Genomic DNA, 11,214 nt, shown 5'->3' with positions numbered 1-11,214 from the left:
CTTGTCTTGTCGGATCCCCCGGATCCAATCTCACTCTTGTCACCGTTCTCGTCAATTACAATGAAGAGTTCGACGAGCGAACCAGCCCATAGATACAGTCCACTGAGTTTCTCGCTGGATCTTCTCAGAGGATCACGATTCCGATGGTAGATTCTGCATAGCTTTTGCTAGGGCTAGTGTTAGCAAATTATCTCAGGTTGAGTCCGCGAGCTCATCTTCCTGTCCGAGCGTATCTAAAATAGCCACTTAGGCAACCAGTGAATCTTCTTCTATATTGTTCCCTCACTGCTGAGGGTCGCGACCGCATGTGACATTCCTCCTTCGATCATAGGTGGCTTGGACCGCATGGTAACATGGACCAAGTGCGTCCCTTACTTGATCTGCCCTTCTGGCTGGTGTTCTGCCCACGGCGCGCTCGCCCCCTATGCGACCCGCAATTATGAGCTTCTCTAATTTATGTCTGGGAGACCGCATGATGTGCCCGAAGGTAGGAAGGAAGGAACCAGCGAATCCTCCTCCTCGCGTCGTTTTCCTCATTACTGAGGGTCGAGGCTCCCCCGCTGCATCAGTTTCTCCCATACGACTTCCCTCCATCTGCCGCGATCCTTTGCTTCATGAAGGGCATTATGGAAATTGATGCTCAGAGAAGATCGTATTTGGTCCGACCATCTCGTGGGACTGCGTCCTCTAGGACGTTTGCCATCTACCTTTCCTGTCACCATAAGCTGTTCAAGATTGTGACCCTCTTTACGAGCAATATGTCCGAAGAATTCCAGCACCCTACGAAGGCATATAGTGGAAAGTCTGGCTTTGATATGAAGCTCTCTCAGAATAGACACGTTGGTGCGAAAGCGAACCAGCGAATAGGTAGGATTAAAAATCAATAATTAAAAGATGCTAACGTTACACTTGTACACATTGTCATGTACGGTAGGCCAAACGACCGAAAAGTGGTAACAAAACACACACGAGACAAGAATAACTATAATCCGACTCCTAATTCCAAACTATATTAAGTAAAAACTTGGATTGGTATTAGAATAGAGTTCTATAGGGTTATATTAAATTATAGAGTCTTATATATTATAGAGAACTAGAGTTCAAACACGGTGATACAGCGGGTCACCACTAAAAAGAGAACACTTGAAGTGAAGTGATATATTATCGCCAGCTGCAAATCTTTGATGCATTTAAAGCCAATCTACCAACACAACCACAATATAATTACAGACATAGAAAATTAAGTGCCGTGGAAAATTATTAGAAGGACTTCGCATGTGTGTGCAGTGTGATAATTAGCTATGTAACCACATTTCATTTCACAACTAAATTTACGGTGACCATGTAACTCATTAAGAAAACATTGTTTTTAATAGAAATACGAAAATAGTTGAAGTCACTTTACTACGCCATTATCAGTTAGTTACCAAATGAAACAAATACTTTAGCGAACACACATATTTATGTATATAAAAATGTATTAATTTAAAAAGACAGACTTATTAAATAAAATTAAAATTCAGATGTTTTCCAAGGCCGCTGTTGGAGCTAGGAATTATAGTTTCGCAAGCAAAGATTTTAATATTTTCAATTGCGTTTTATTTATTTTTGTAAATAGTCGGTTTCACAGGCTAGTTGGTATTATAATGTTGCAAGAAATAAATTTTTTTGAATTTTTATTTGCACTACTTTGACGGTCGTTATAGTTATCAAAACTTCAACATCCGAACGGTCTGTAGCCTTTCCGGAATCGCAGTCGAAACCCCACACAAGAAAGGCACACCTAGCCAGTGCCATAACTGCCAATTATACGGGCATTCTTCCCGTAACTGTCACGCGCGCCCCCGATGCGTCAAGTGCTTAGGCGATCACGCCACGGCCCTATGCACTCGCGATCAAAAAACCGCGACGGAACCGCCTAGCTGCGTCCTGTGTCGAACACAGGGTCACCCCGCAAATTACCGCGGATGCCCCCGAGCCCCTAAAATAAATCGACGCGTCGCCCGCCAAAACCGCCTCCGAGCTTCCGGCCCAGACATCAAAGCCTCGGCACCCTCTGTGTCGCAGGCTAAGCCAGCGTTCGTTCCGGCGCCGGTGCCCAGTGTCTCGGCCTGGGCGAAACCGCTGCCGTACACGAACACGGCTACAACTCCCTCCTCCGCGATTCGTCCCGCCCCCGCAACTCGTCCCTCTCCCGCGACTTGCCCTCCGACCGCGTCCGACAATCTCGCTTTAGCGATCGACTTCTTTCAGTCGATCAACTTTGAGCGCGTTAACGCTTTGGGCGACGCCATTCGCGCTGCCTCCACTGCACAACAATTTATCGCCGTTGTGCAAGAATACGCCGACGTATACGCGTCATTAAATACGTACGTCCTCCCCTCACTCCGCCGGTAATCAATGGCGTATATAAGTAGAATAAAGCCCCTATCCGTAACGATAGGATTTTTTAACGCTTACGGTCTCGCAAATCAACGTGATCAGGTTTCTGACTTTTTGCGTGACCATCAAATTGATATATTTTTAGTGCAGGAGACCCTACTTAAGCCCGCGCACCGTGACCCTAAAATCGCGAACTATAACATGGTCAGGAACGACAGGCTCTCTGCTCGTGGTGGTGGCACCGTCATTTACTATAGAAGAGCCCTGCATTGCGTCCCGCTCGATCCTCCCGCGCTCGCTAATATCGAAGCATCAGTGTGCCGAATCTCACTGACGGAACACGCGCCGATCGTTATCGCGTCCGTTTATCTTCCACCGGATAAGATCGTTCTAAGCAGTGATATCGAGGCGCTGCTCGGCATGGGAAGCTCTGTCATTCTGGCGGGCGACCTAAATTGTAAACACATCAGGTGGAACTCACACACCACAACCCCGAATGGCAGGCGGCTTGATGCGTTAGTTGATGATCTCGCCTTCGATATCGTCGCTCCGCTAACCCCGACTCACTACCCGCTAAATATCGCGCATCGCCCGGATATACTCGACATAGCGTTATTAAAAAACGTAACTCTGCGCTTACACTCGATCGAAGTAGTTTCAGAGTTAGATTCAGACCACCGTCCCGTCGTTATGAAGCTCGGTCGCGCTCCCGATTCCGTTTCCGTCACGAGGACTGTGGTGGATTGGCACACGCTGGGCGTCAGCCTGGCTGAATCTGATCCACCATCGCTCCCGTTTAGCCCGGACTCTACCCCGTCTCCTCAGGATACCGCTGAAGCCATAGACATCTTAACGTCACACATCACCTCGACATTAGATAGGTCATCGAAACAAGTTGTAGCGGAGGACTTCCTTCACCGCTTCAAATTGTCCTACGATATTAGGGAGCTCCTAAGAGCTAAGAACGCCTCAATACGCGCCTACGACAGGTATCCTACCGCGGAAAATCGTATTCGAATGCGTGCCCTACAACGCGACGTAAAGTCTCGCATCGCCGAAGTCCGAGATGCCAGATGGTCTGATTTCTTAGAAGGACTCGCGCCCTCCCAAAGGTCTTACTACCGCTTAGCTCGTACTCTCAAATCGGATGCGGTAGTAACTATGCCCCCCCTCGTAGGCCCTTCAGGCCGACTCGCGGCGTTCGATGATGACGAAAAAGCAGAGCTGCTGGCCGATACATTGCAAACCCAGTGTACGCCCAGCACTCAATCCGTGGACCCTGTTCATGTAGAATTAGTAGACAGTGAGGTAGAACGCAGAGCCTCCTTGCCACCCTCGGATGCGTTACCCCTCCCGTCACCCCGATGGAAGTTAAAGACTTGATCAAAGACCTACGTCCTCGCAAGGCTCCCGGTTCCGACGGTATATCCAACCGCGTTATTAAACTTCTACCCGTCCAACTCATCGTGATGTTGGCATCTATTTTCAATGCCGCTATGGCGAACTGTATCTTTCCCGCGGTGTGGAATGAAGCGGACGTTATCGGCATACATAAACCCGGTAAACCAAAAAATCATCCGACGAGCTACCGCCCGATCAGCCTCCTCATGTCTCTAGGTAAACTGTATGAGCGTCTGCTCTACAAACGCCTCAGAGACTTCGTCTCATCCAAGGGCATTCTCATCGATGAACAATTCGGATTCCGTACAAATCACTCATGCGTTCAACAGGTGCACCGCCTCACGGAGCACATTCTTGTGGGGCTTAATCGATCAAAACCGTTATACACGGGAGCTCTCTTTTTCGACGTCGCAAAAGCGTTCGACAAAGTCTGGCACAACGGTTTGATTTTCAAACTATTCAACATGGGTGTGCCGGATAGTCTCGTGCTCATCATACGGGACTTCTTGTCGAACCGCTCTTTTCGATATCGAGTCGAGGGACCCGCTCCTACCCACGACCTCTCACAGCTGGAGTCCCGCAAGGCTCTGTCCTCTCACCCCTCCTATTTAGCTTATTCGTTAACGATATTCCCCGGTCGCCGCCGACCCATTTAGCTTTATTCGCCGACGACACGACTGTTTACTATTCCAGTAGAAACAAGTCCCTAATCGCGAAGAAGCTTCAGAGCGCAGCCCTAGCCCTAGGACAGTGGTTCCGAAAATGGCGCATAGACATCAACCCAGCGAAAAGTACTGCGGTGCTATTTCAGAGGGGAAGCTCCACATGGATTTCCTCCCGTATTAGGAGGAGGAATCTCACACCCCCGATTACTCTCTTTAGTCAATCCATACCCTGGGCCAGGAAGGTCAAGTACCTGGGCGTTACCCTGGATGCATCGATGACATTCCGACCGCATATAAAATCAGTCCGTGACCGTGCCGCGTTTATTCTCGGTAGACTCTACCCCATGATCTGTAAGCGGAGTAAAATGTCCCTTCGGAATAAGGTGACACTTTACAAAACTTGCATAAGGCCCGTCATGACTTACGCGAGTGTGGTGTTTGCTCACGCGGCCCGCACACACATAAACACCCTTCAATCTCTACAATCCCGCTTTTGCAGGTTAGCCGTCGGAGCTCCGTGGTTCGTGAGGAACGTTGACCTACACGACGACCTGGGCCTCGAATCTATACAGAAATACATGAAGTCAGCGTCGGAACGGTACTTCGATAAGGATATGCGTCATGATAATCGCCTTATCGTAGCCGCCGCTGACTACTCCCCGAATCCTGATCATGCAGGAGCCAGTCACCGTCGACGCCCTAGACACGTCCTTACGGATCCCTCAGATCCAATAACCTTTGCACTAGACGCCTTCAGCTCTAGGAGCAGGCTTAGGGACCTCGGTAACCGTACTCTTCGAACTCGACAAAGAGTTCGCCGTGCAACCTAACCCATGAATCAGCTCGCTGAGTTTCTCGTCGGATCTTCTCAGCGGGTCGCGATTCCGATCCGGTAGTAGATTCATTCGCGAAGCAGCTACTCTTGAGTTGTTAGGTCTCCTTCGGAGGCGCTCGGGTAGCTGTTAGCAAATCCCACCCCTCCTGGCTGAGCCTTTGCTCGCCCACCTGTGTCCTGGTGAAACTGGAAAGGCCTCCGGGCCACCAGTAAACCTTCAATCATAAAAAAAAAAAAACAAAAAAAAATTAACACACCATAACGGGTCAGATGACCCATTTTGAACTTTTGCATTGCAAAATGCACTTATTATCTTATTGGTTTTGCACATTTGACTTCATTACTTTGTTTTACCAACTAATCTACAGTTATTAGACTATTTTTGTTTTGTTTTGTTTATTTTGAGTAATACTTGTCGTATACTGTTATCTACCCGCTAGGGTAGAAATAGGTACCAGTAAGTGTTGGTATGATTAGTGTTAAATCACTAGATTATCGCCCAATCTGTCGGGCTTGTAGAGTCACTGAAGCTAGAAGCTAGAACTTGAGAACAATGTTGATCTTCCATCCCAGCGTCCGAGTAACAAATAGAGATATCTCAAAACGAACAGAAGACGGTAGCGCATAATATATTTCATATCCAACTTTTTTTTATTGCCCTTGTAGGCAGACAAGCACCAGATTGTGATTAGTTACCGTCACCCATTGACTTCAGCAATGCCAGAAGCAGAGCCAAGCCGCTGCCTGCTTCGCAATTGAAGTGCTCGCCCATTTGCTTATTGCGCGCATGTCGAGCAGTGAAAGGTTTAAACGACATTTTACCAATTTTACAGGAGAGCCATTTAAAGTTCGAAAAAGACATATTAACAGAAAAAAACTTCTTTAGCTATTTGAATGTTTGAATGGAGTAAGCTTAACTGAAATTCAATTAAAAAACATCGAACTGTTGATGCTAATACCAAATAAAACGCACCATTAATTACAAAGATAAATCTCACGTATTAAATTAATATAAATAAGCATGTGATAGTCACTTGTTTCCTTGGCAAAAATTGGTACCTGATTGATGCGAGCTACATTCCCATTAGGCCACAAGAAGCTTGATGCTTCCTATCACGTCAGTATAAATACCTACCAACAAGACGCGTAGCACATATTCATCGATATTAATGTCGAAATTAGAAACCTGAGCTCAATAAACAAAGAGACATCCCCGATGAGTAATCAGATAGCAACAGTACGTGATTTGAATTAATTCGTTGGTTCGTTGGTCGTTCGTGTATTGTAATGATATTTCAGTTCGGTTTTGATAATTGTGTAGTTCGAGTGAAGAAAGAAGTGAAGAAGAAGATTGAAGAAAGGATGAAGGCAGAAGAAAGAAGAATGAAGCGATTCTTCCAAAAAAAAAAAAAAATCAAGCCTGCCAGATACAAGCCCGCAGTGCATCACCCCTGCCCTCAATAGGCGGGGAGATTCAGTCCGGGCAGAGGGGTTTCTCGAGGCCCACTCCGTGCCCCCGCTAAGGGAACGCGACGACCCCACGGATTGTCTAGTTGGTCTCTGACTACAAATTATATAAGTAGACAGATTAACGTAACGACCACACGAAAAGATTTTGGGTATATAATATACAGAAATATGTTAGGTACTTATCTGCTCGATTCTGCCCTTAGCTTGATGTTTCTCTATAAGAGTAATCATAGTATCCTTTAGGCAAGAACTACTCGTGATTAAAATGAAGTTGGTTATCATTTTAGACAAACTGGCCATCAATGCCGCTAAAAAAAGTTTTACTAACCTAACCCACTTTAACCCTTTTGCCAAGTTTTATTATATACGGAAAAAGCTATTAGGACATCATTTTTCTTAAGTTTTTAATGGGACAAAGAAATTAAATTAGTAAAATTTATGTATTTCTTTTCATTCACAAATGTTTTCAGGCCGAAAAATAAGACTAACAAGCATGTGTTTTCTTGGAAAAAAAAACTGGTGTTAAAAACACATCCTTTGCCTTACAAAATGTTAAAGTAATTAACAAACAGTCTTGAAATCTGGAACAAGTTGACTAATCAGAAATATTTAGTATTATTTGCCAGCAGCACCATTCAAACACAATAGAGTCAATAGACGATTCATATTAATAAACATGTAGTCATCCAATATCATTGTTCCATACTAGGTACGTATCTCCTTAAAATGTGCCTATTTATTTTCTCAATATGACAACTATAACAATACAATTGACATTAAAGTTCTTCCTCCCAAGTCCTTAGTTAACTGGGTAGGGTCAACACAGAAATGTTGTAGGAGTTTCTTGTGAGCTCACGGGGCTCAAACCGGAGTGATGCTAGCACTGACCCTAGCAAGAGCAGTGGTTCACAGAATCTACCACCGGATCGGAAACGCGACCCACTGAGAAGATCCGGCGAGAAACTATGTGGGCTGTGTCTGTGGGTTAATTCGCTCGTCAAGTCCTTCGTCGCAAGTGATGGGTTCGACGAGGACGGTGACCGGTGCTTGTGGTACCTAAAAGCACCGTTAATGGATCGGGAGGATCCGTAATAACGTGTTTTGAGTGACGTCGACTGTTGGTAATTTGGTCTACAGTGGCTTATAGTGCAGAGCATACGACGCGCATCCGAAACTGGTCAGCTATTTTGATCAGAGCAAAATGATGGGATACCATGTCTGGTTCTGAGGTCTCGCAAAACAAGGGTATGCGATCTAAGCCTGTTCGATTTACAACTACTTCTCTATCATCCGTCTATGATAGCAGAATCTTCTTTAATCTTATTGAACTCCAGAATATTGAGGATGTGCTTCTTTTCTTGAATACTGCTGATGGAATATGCTACATGCACAAATCTACCCTATCACCTTACAAGCTATTTCTGGTGCGAAATAATTTCTATTTAAAGCATCCACACTTCATATAAAAGCTTTTTTTTGGTCAGGAGGAAATCGCCGGACTTCCTCCACTGGGGATAGCGGGCGGAGTATGTCGGAGTCGAACCGACTAAAACCTCCTGTCACTCAACAACCAACGTCCATGAGACATAACTCATGACAAGGCAAAGGGGGGAAAGCAAAGTGTCTAGTGCGGAGCACATCTCTCTCATCACCCTCCCCCTCCGGACGCCGGACCGGCGGTCGTTCATATAAAGGCTGCCATGAAATCGGATCAGACATAGGTATAAGGCATTGGAAGGTGAGTTTCTTAGACCTTTCGAGATTTAGATAGATTCCGATTTGATAAGAGATGCATTCGCGAAGGAATTGCTCTTATTCTGTCACATCAGAGATAGCCACCAGGTAGTATGATTTTACTTGATTTAGTATTTAGTGACTCTGACCTGTGGTCACAGTAGAATCTTGGTTCTATTTTTTTTTTTAATTGCTTAGATGGGTGGACGAGGTCACAGCCCACCTGGTGTTAAGTGGTTACTGTAGCCCATAGGCATCTACGACGTAAATGCGCCACCCACCTTGAGATATCAATTCTAAGGTCTCAAGTATAGTTACAGCAGTCCGAATCAATTTCTTGATTAGAGATGATAAGGTATGTATTTGTGTTTGTTAGGTATGTACTTGTGTTTGTTTCGTATATAGTTATTACAGGTATAAGGTAAGAAAAAAAACTTGTGATCGATCAATGAGAGATTTTTTTCTTATTTAAACAAACATTATTAAGAAATTATTTAATTAGTTTTTTTTTGTTTTTTTTTTGTCTACAGTACTTCTTTGCACATTAGTCTCGTTTACCTTTAAAAATAACTCGACTCGTTTTGTTGCATACGAAACATATTATTATGTATATAAGCATTTAAATTTTTTATAACAGCTTACTTCGAAATCCTTAAACAAAATTTTATTAGAGGTTATTCCTCTAATAAAATTTAGCATTTTTTTTCTCACTTCTTAACGAGTCTTTTGACGTATAATCAAAAATGTGTCAAAATAACAACATACTTATATACCTCAAACATCATATTGCTTACGAACTTTATCACACTACCCGTAAATTCTTAAGAAATCTTGCACTCCCACTTACTTGGTATTGGTATTTCACTACTATTATATTTTACTAACAACATAAATACACTACTGCACCAAAATATTAACCTTGCGTTGGAAGAAATAATTCCGATGTTCAAACTAATTTAGCGCTTTACACGATAACTTTGTATATTTTAGTTTGACTAAACTTTAAAAAAAAAATAGGTAAAAAAAAATTGAGATCAAGTACCTTGTAACAAAATTACGAAAAGCGCCACTTAAAATCAAGTCACTTTTAATCGTTCTTAAAACTTTTTCAATCACAACACAATATACTTGCACAGTGCGATTCAAACTACATTGAATGTTGGAAGTTGGAGAAAGGTTAGATTGGGTGTTATACAACAATAATTCTATGCAACCTCAACACGTAATCGAAGAGGGGGCCATGGAACTGATTTAAAATTCATCATTCGTCTTAACGGCACTACGTAATTCGGACACACTTTGATACATCAGTGTTTGCGCTGACGGTAGTATGACCTGATTTTGAAAAGATGATAAAGCAGCGACGCCTTGTGGGTTGACATTGCCAGCGTTTCGGATTAATACAACGATAGTCAATTCTGTGGCTTCGACCTAAACCTCAAGGTGAGTGGAAACGTTCACGTCATGCTGTCCACGGACTCTGATGGTCATTCCAATTACAGATGCGTTAGATAACGGCATTATCGGATCGTTTTCATAATGCAAAACGGTGTCGACCCATAGAAACTACCAATAAACCATCCGTCCTCATAGCAGTAAAGGTAGATTTGAAAATACTAGTGGTCCCCCGGTAGTCCACTATAATTAATTGAAATTATAAGTTTGTACAATGTTTTGATTCTATTGTCAAAGACTATTAAACTTCTATAATCACAGATTTCGCCAAAACTACACTTTATACACATACTAGCGACCCGCCCTCGCTTCGCTTCGGAAACTGTAATTTATTATTGATTACTCCACTGTTTAATGGATATTATTATACATATAAACCTTCCTCTTCAATCACTCTATCTAATAAAAAAAACCGCATCAAAATCCGTTGCGTAGTTTTAAAGATTTAAGCATACATAGGGACAGACAGATATACGGACAGAGAAAGCGACTTTGTTTTATACTATGTAGTGATTAACAAAGACAAACAATATTTAATCTATTCTCAATTAGACCACAGACTTTATGCAATAAGAAAAGCTTGACAATAAACAAAAAAGTATGCATGTGTGTGTGTGTCAAATACATGGTAGTGTGTGCAATGTTTTTTTTATTGATTTAATGTATCTTTTATGCATTATTTAAAAAAAATATTAGCATTGTGCACTCTTTCTGTATATTCTCTATAAGTGTGGGAAATTTCAAACTCCTCCGTCCGCGCAAATTTTCATAAAAAGGGGTACAAAGTTTTTGTTTCACGTCTTAATATATTATAGATAGAATTTGATTACCGGAGCCAGTGGAGATCACAGTGTGACTAGAATGACTTTAATTTGAAATAGTCGAAATATCAGTTGTATCTTCAATGGAAATCTCACGGTTGTAGCAATAACGCATGTCTGCTTCACGGCTGAAATAAGTAGAATACTGGAAAAAAAAGCCTTTGTATGCAGACGTGTAAAAGCGAATTAATAGACATTTCTAAAACAGGGTTAGCGCTGCTTAACTAGATGTATTATTTTTTAATAATCTTTTCCAACAGTACTTACTACACGTGCTTTTCATCCAAGAGGTAAAATAAATAAATAAATTATTTTTATATTATTTGGATAAAATGTTTCCAATGTTAGTTCTTGATCGACGCTGTCTATGCCTCAAAATACCCCTTTAAATCGGGCAGCTAGTCCTTTCGTCATCAGAAAGCTCTTTATCGCACTGAAATCGCGCGAATCG

Source organism: Bombyx mandarina, chromosome 16 (genome assembly GCF_030267445.1).
Source record: "Bombyx mandarina strain Sakado chromosome 16, ASM3026744v2".
Lineage (NCBI taxonomy): Eukaryota > Metazoa > Arthropoda > Insecta > Lepidoptera > Bombycidae > Bombyx > Bombyx mandarina.
This window is presented reverse-complemented; position numbering follows the sequence as displayed.